The sequence below is a fragment of the Thalia democratica genome, chromosome 4, assembly GCF_965202585.1.
Source record: "Thalia democratica chromosome 4, ktThaDemo2.hap1.1, whole genome shotgun sequence".
NCBI lineage: Eukaryota > Metazoa > Chordata > Thaliacea > Salpida > Salpidae > Thalia > Thalia democratica.
In genome coordinates this window covers 22272959-22281433 of record NC_139168.1, presented here as the reverse complement: position 1 = coordinate 22281433, position 8475 = coordinate 22272959, and positions in this window count along the sequence as shown.

The following is an 8475-nucleotide window of genomic DNA, read 5'->3' as shown; positions in this document are numbered from 1 at the left end:
CTTTGAAGAAACAAGTGATAAAATGAAATAATAACGTAAGATTTTATCATTTTTAATCACTTTTAGGAGAGACTTTTATGTAACTAAAGAAACAATTTTAAGGTTTTTAAATGACAACGATAAATAAAAAACCAGACTCGACAGAAAATCATAAGAAAATATTTATATAAAGTTTATCAACACAACCTACATTTATAACTCGGCAATCAGTTTTACTATTTTTTAGAAAATTTGGTGGCTGCATAACTATGTAAAATCTAACAATACAAACTCTAACAATTCTTAGTTAATGTGAGTTATATATTTAAATAGTTTTTTTTCATCAGATATGTTTTAATATTATAGAGTTTTTTATAAAATCTACGTGACTACTTTAATTTTTCAAATTATATTTTAAGGTGTGACTATATTATTTTGTAAAAACTTAAATTTCCGAATTCTAACAGTCAGTAAACTAAATATGATATATCAATTAAGTTATTGAAGTATTTTAAATCTTAAGTTCTTGTTAAGTAACAAAAGTGTAATTTGACACATTTAAATACAGTTGTTATAAAATTTAAATTAATTTTTTGACTTGTGCTTACTGTCACTGGATAACTTGATAAGAAAAACCAATGCCACTAATAAACTTGTTTTACTTAAATATTTTTATTAAATTTTAAAATTATAAATACCGCAAAATGAAAAGCTTAAGCTAAAATAAAATCTATATTTAACCTTTTACTGTCCAAAAATAAATTACTGTTTAAATAAAAGTTAGTTTTTGTAAGAATTTCAAACAAAAATCTGCAAAGAATGTCTATGTAAAGTTTATTGTTGTCATTTGAAAAATGTAGGTTTATTTTAACTGTCTTTAAATAAGTTCTTTTTAGTAAATGCCTCCTGAAACAGTTCTGCTAGTTTAATTTTGAATTTTTATACGTATACTTAGTATTAACAAAATATTTCTGGAACTTAGTTCCGGGCAACTAAACAAAAAGGATTAAGGCTTGTATAAAACTTCCTGCTTTTTCCCTAACTCCAATAGTGTTCAAGAATTAATTTAAAACAGATTTAAATGGATCAGGTAATGTATGTTTAATTACAAAATAGAACCTCATTTACCGTTAAAACATAATAACTAAACTGGTGTTTTATGAATTCTACAACATTTTGTTGAAATATGTTCTGAATTTACTCACAAACTTCAAGTCAATTGGCTTTGATTTTCCGTTTAACAAGTATAATACCAGTGGCGAAGCGTGGTTTTTTGTTATGGAGTTTTATTTTTTTGAGAATCATTCTAAAACTTTGTTTGTTTGACCTATGTTTATATCAGAAATTACTTTCAAGCTAAAAAATGCTTGATACAACACAACTTGTAAAGTTCATAGGACTAAAAAAGTAAACGTTAATACAAATTCGTGTTGAGATTTAAAGCAAATAAACTGAGGTTATATAACTTCATAAAAAAAAAATTTAGAGCTTTTAACCTGCTGTATACTAATTTGGTTACGAAGTGTTGCAGTTTTCTCCATTTAAATGTGTATTAAAAACCTAAAATATATAACCAAAGAAAGTAAGTTGCTAAAATACAATTTTTTAAACTTTTAACACGAGTTTGATATGCTGATTAGGGCATTTGTGGAGTTTAAGTTCCGGAAAAGATTAAGGTTTGTACAAGACTTTCTAGTTCTAAAGGTATGGAAAATAACAGCTGTGAGAAAATTTGAACACAGAAGATTCTATGTGCACCTGTTTAGATATTAAAGTATATACTCACAAACCACTGAAAAGTTTTAAGAAAACATTTATCTGATGTGTAATTATTATCAGATTTTAAGTATGAGTAGTCTCATATTTTAAGTTGTTCATGTTTATTAGATCTCCTCATTTGGTCTTATACTTTCTTGTTGTATTTAAATCGAAACTATTTAAATTAAAAAATACTTGGAATTTTTTGAAGCGGTTTTTGCTTGACGGTTTATATTTGGCCCGTGGATCGTAGCTTTCCATGCTTAACATTAAAATTACCGCTTTAGTTATTCATGTTTTTAGACACGTTTTCAATTACAACATCGGTATTTGAAGGCATAAAAAATAGTAAAGGAAGATATCATAAAAACTTTCCCTAATTGTTTAGTTAATTAATTAGTTTTTTAGTCTTCTATATAAATGTTTAAATAATGTGTTTTGGTTTTAAATTTTACAGTAATACAGATTATACTAAAACTAATTAATGTTGTAGTGTTCGAAAAAAATAAATAAAATAAACTTTTTAAACATCAGATAAACTAATATTATAGTTTTATAACTACCGTACACCATAGTTATCATAGTTGAAGTTTTTGTCAATCTAAAGGTTGTAAGTTTAATTTTTTATACTTAAATCTCCATGCACATAATGTCTTATTAAATGCATGAAACGATTGTTAAGAACCGCTAAATTTAGGACTCACTTATAACGGCTCTGATATAACTAGTACTTTATTTTGGCTACATGGCTGTAGGAAAATATTGTCTATATCATACAAGTTCACACAAACGGAATGCTGATATAATAAACGAAAGATAATAAACCAAGATTTTTTTTCCAAATACAGAAGAAAGTATGAAAAATTAATGTACAAATTTGAAAATATGTTTAACTGTTTTCAACCGCTAAATAAATGTTGCGGACATGAAACGTAATATTTCAATTTAAAAATCAAGGTATTGAAAATATAGTTTTTTTTTTTAAATTCGAAGCAAGTAATTTTAATTTTAATATAATAAAAGGTGTAAAGAAACATATAAAACTGTTTATACAATCTAACTAATTTAGGTAAGAATAAAACAGGCGTGGACAAATTATTATCAAGTCGTTATAAATTTACTTAATTTGACTTATTTAATGTTCAAAGCATTTAAATTACATGTAATTATCCATACTCGGTTAGTTTCATATTCATTTAATTATATTTAAACTTGTTATTCGCGTTTTACAAAATTAATAGTAACCACAAACTTAGAAGGTTTTCAAGTATTTCTAACATCTTACGTGAATGTCTAATATATCAACAACATTGTTGTTGTTTTTTATATAATATAAAAATAAAAAAGCAAATAGATGTAGACTTGAGGCTTTTTTTTTCTTAAATTAGGATTTTGTGTTCATTTCGATATTAAACTTAACTTGTCTTACAAAAATACAATTATATAAAAAAATCATTTTTTAAGCGAAAAAGAAACTTTAAAAGCTTTTACATGCTTTGGCAATGTTCATAATACATCATAAGAAGCTAAAACAAGTATTCAAATACAGGCTCGGTTTTTTTTTTTTTTGAAAAATAATTTATAAAAGTATTCGATTATCGTCATAGTAAAAGACGATTTAAATATCGTCATATGAAATTACCGTATAAAACGATTAAATTTTTAATTAGATTTAAACAATCTCTGTTAAGTAGTACGTCGACAAATCTTAAGACTAAATCTATTCAATTAACATTTGAAAAGCTTTTTTTTGTTTATTTTCCAAAGCTTTATTCTTAGTTTTTCGATTGTATTATACTTAAACTTTCCTTCTATTGAAACTATAAGCTAAAACCTGTAGTTTGAAAATTTATTTCTAAATTTTATTATCTTAAGTTACGTATAAAAACTTCAAAACGATATTTTATACTTAGTTATATTTATGTTGCCTAAAAAAACAAGCATTTTCCAGAAATGATATTAGTGATCATTAATTAGTTAAAATATTATTAATGATCAATAAGTGATTAAAGCGTAATATTTTTCAGTTACTAAACAAAATAAGTTTAAAATTACTTTATAAAATAACATACTATATTGAAATAATTCTTTTTAAAGAATATTAGTTTTAACAAAATTTTTGCTGTAATATAAAATATTCAAGTCATTTAAACTGTATTTTAATTTAACCGATCACATATTAATATATTTTTGTTTATTTCGTTGTGGTAAAGATATGCTAAGTTTGATATACAACACGAGAAATGTATCATTTTTAGACCATTGTTATTAATCTGATCAATTTTATATTAAACAATGTAATTTACTTTTAAACAAAAATTATTATCATTGCAATATCTTACATACTTTATATTTTTTGACGGATAATTTAATGACAAATTAAACAAATAAAAAGCTGTGCAATTATTTAATACTTTAAAAGTATTTATCAACTAGTCTCTTAAACCGATTTAGTTTGACAGACAATTTAATAATAAAATAAATAAAATATTGTGCAGTTATTCCACAAAAGTTGAACTTTGAGTAACAGTTTTTTTATTTAGTTATGCAATTAAAGTTTAACTAGAAAACTGTAAGCTGTATTTTTAATTTACTTTTTCTTAACACTATTGATAAAAAATTAGTTGCAACATGAAATTTAAAAAGAAATTTGTTATGATAAAAATATTTAAATCTTTATATAAGAGTTTACTTTAATTCATAAAAAAAAATAAGTTTTAAATGTTGGAATTAATAATGTCATACGAAGTTTTTTTTTATTGTTTGTTTCTTCAACAAGTAAGTCAAGATACATAAATAACTTTTTAAACAATAAGATTAAATGAATTTGTTTTTGAAATAAGAGTTAAAATTTTCGTTATTAAATACGTTAACTATTGTTAAAGCTTTAAAGGAATACTTATATATAAACAACAACATGATTTACAATGAATTGCTTTTGCAAATTCATTGTAAAAGCCAATAAAAAGAACTCAAATAAATAACTATGTTTTTCTTGTTCAACATACGTACTAAAATTTTCAAAATAAAAATAAGGAAAACTTACTAAAAAAACTCTATTTTCGATAAATCGCAAGTTATGTGTCTATAGTTTGTCTGAAAGTAGGTTGTAGTAATTACTTTAAATTTGATTTGTTTTTTGAAAAAAATATGTTGTTAGATTTTTTATTAGATTTAAAATAACGTGTTTCTTTGAATAGTATAAAACCTGTTATAAAATTTTATTTACCTTTTTTTGACAAAAATAAAAACCTGCAAAATTGAAGTTTTAAGTATAAGTATTGTTCAAATACACTTTAATGTTTTTAAAACTATGTGTAATTTCTATTTTATTCTAATTCAAGTTGAATCAGTTACTCGAACTAATAATAACTTGATAAATAAATTTCATTTAAATAATGTAGAACTACGAAACTTTTGTTGAGAAAATGGTATTTAATTCTTTAAAACTACTACAATATTTTATCTAAACAAGAAAACTTTTATAGCCATATTTTAATTAAACTTATTAAGAAAACTTTATGGAGTAATTTATTTCAAACGAGTAATGTTCAAACACATATGTCATACTAAAATCTAGTCACAATCGTTTTACATAGCCGTCAAGCATTTTGTTAGACATGATTTAAAATTTAATTTATTAAATGAAATAAAAAACTAGAAATGTGGTTGTTTCAAGGGTCGCTTGTTGTCATATTTTGTAAAGTTTAATTTTAAAAAGTTCTACTAAAATATTTTAGCCAAAAATTTCACTATAAACCATTGATTTTTGTTTTCCAAGTTGAATATGATGTACTTTAATGTACACTAGACCTTTTGTATAAATGATTTTGATTTATTTTAGAGTTCTGTTGTAATTATTTCAGTTTGAATAAGTATTTATAATGGTATGGTGGCTCAAAGTGAAAAAAACTTAAAATTGCAGATACTTCAACAGTTTTTTTAATTGCATGAAAATAAAAATTTGTGTTATTTGATATTGTTATTTTTTGACATTTGATGGTTTATACATTTACTTTTAAATTTATTTTTTGAACTCAAATAAACTTGCTTTCTCAGTATAAGTATCAGTTTAAATGCTTTAAAAATTACTTTTTGTAAACCAGTTTTTTTGTAAACCAGTTACCATCTATTTTGTAAATGTTTTGTTTTAAAGCTGTGTCGTAACTTCTATAAATAAAAAACTTTTTCTAATATGACATAATACTTTTCGAATAAGTTTCATCAGGTTTTGATGATTTATTTTTTATAAAAATAGTTACATGAACTTTTTACTATTCAACATAGAATTAAGTTTGCCAAATACTAACATTACTCAAAAAAAAAAAGACTATAAATTTTTATTACACGGTTTTAGCTATACTTAAGTTGCAACACTTTAATTTGAACTATTAAATTTATTGAGTTACATAATTACTTTGGAATTGAATTCGTTGAAATTTATTCAGATCTATTTGACATAAGTGTCTAGACAGAGTACATATGTTTTGATATCTTAATTTTACAAGAAAAAATATTTTAAAGTAATATGTCATAAAAATGTTAATTTAAATCATCTTACTTGAAAAATTGATATAAAAATTTACTTTAAAGAGGGTTATAAATTTATTATTTAAAAATTTATTCGTGGTAAATATAAAATCTCTAAAAATTATTTGAGCTTTGTAAGTAGTTTTAAGGTCTCTTTAAATTTTAATTTGAAAGTTGAGAATTAGAATTAAATTTTTCAGAAAACAACTTAAACTAAAATTGAGAACAATACAAATAAAAAAATACAATAATACGCTTGGTAAAAGGCTTAACAACCAACTTGTTATATATAAAGTTTAAACTTATAAATGCCAATACTTTACGATGAACATAACATACCTTTTAAACAATAAGAAATCTAAAACATCATTCAAGAAATATTTATTTTGTTTGTTCTTTCATAAAGCATAAATGATAGAAATCTGCTTAGCTTAGAGATAAATAACTAAACAAAATAGTTTGAAAGCATTGTAAAAAATGTGTTATATATTTCTTAATACAAACACTTTTCTGAACTTGCATTTACGATAAATATTAATGACGTATATAACCAGGGGTTCCCAACCAGGGTGCTCGCACCCCTTGGGGGTGCGAGGCAGCATTCCAGGGGGTGCGAGATGGCTTTTAATTTTTGAATGATAAAGAAGGAGATTTTCACTCTCTGATAAAGTTTATAAAGTTAAAAAGTACAATTTGTTATAAAAAGAAGTTGGCGCTAATTTTCTGAATAAATAAATTTTATTAACACGTCAGCGCTTTTCTAGAAGTAAATTCATTTTACTATTTTTATTAATAGCTGTTAGTTTATAATTAAAATTTCAGTAAAGCTTTCTTAGAGTTTTACACCTTTAATTTTAATCATTTATTCTTAAAATATTTTATTTTTTTAACTGGCCATTAATTGTTTAAAACAGTTTATGAGCTAGCATCTATTTTAATTGAAATATTTAGATAAAAATTAGTATCTTCAGCAGGTTTTTTATTAGGTGTTAAGTCTATTACATTTATAATGTAATCTTTTTTTAAGCTTAGTTGTGCAGAAAGTGGTGCTTAAAGATTTAACATCAGTAAATTGTAAAATTCTCAGCAATTTCTGTGTGATAAACCATTTAATAAAACTTGTTTTTAGGTTTAGTGAAACCAATTTTTATAAATCTGCAAAAGTTTTCAATACATCAACTTTATTTCTATTCATTCCTTTTTTGAACTTAAACCGTTTACCTTTTTCAATCTACTTTTTTCTATTTATGTTGTAAGCATACAAACTTTTTTTTGTATTTGCTTTTATACATATCTTTTGACAACTTAAGACTAAGCATCTTTTATTTTTCTAAAATCTTAACTCAAACCTTTAAATTTGAAACCTCCTAGCTGCTAATAGTTTTGAAAATAAAAGATTACATAAGCTTAACTTAGAACAGCTGATTTTTATTTTTTAAGTACATATATTCATAACAAAATGTACAAAAAGTTTAGTTTTAAGTTTAAGCCTAATATTTATTACTTTTCTAGTGCTTTTTCCTCACTTTCAATACTTTTTCAAATCTTAAAAAACTAAGTGATGAAGTCATAGGCTGAAGCATTGTTTTTGTATAAGCTTTATGAAAAAAAAATTCTTAGTAATTAACTTTTTTATTTTTTTTAGAATACAGTTTATTTAATTAGTACTCAATCATGTCAAAGATAAGGAAGTGGAATGATAGTTAATTAATAAATAATTATAGCATATAGTGTTAGGGGTGCGAGATCAAATTAACAGACTTTAGGTGTGCGGGGCATCAAAAAGGTTGGGAAGTGGGAACCACTGTATATAACAATGACCGGTTACTTAAATGTGATGTGTAATTGTGACTCTTAATATAAACTGCTTTCACATAATATAAAATAGAACATTTTTTAGTTGTTTGACAGACAACACATAATCTAAATAAATGTTTTTTTATATGAGCAGTAAAGAAGGTAATTATTAGATATTAAATTTTTATCAATATTAGCTTTATAAACTTTTGTTAGTTTTTAATATAAGGCTGTAGTGTAAGAATAACTCAGAAAAACATTAAAAAAAAATTATATATTATTATTATATTATATTATTAAATTACAGTTTATGTACTTTAAAGTATAGTTTTTACCTTTCTAAAAAATAGTACATATTCTATAATGTTATATTAAACGTTTAAAATCCTGTTTTAACGAACAGTATTTTTG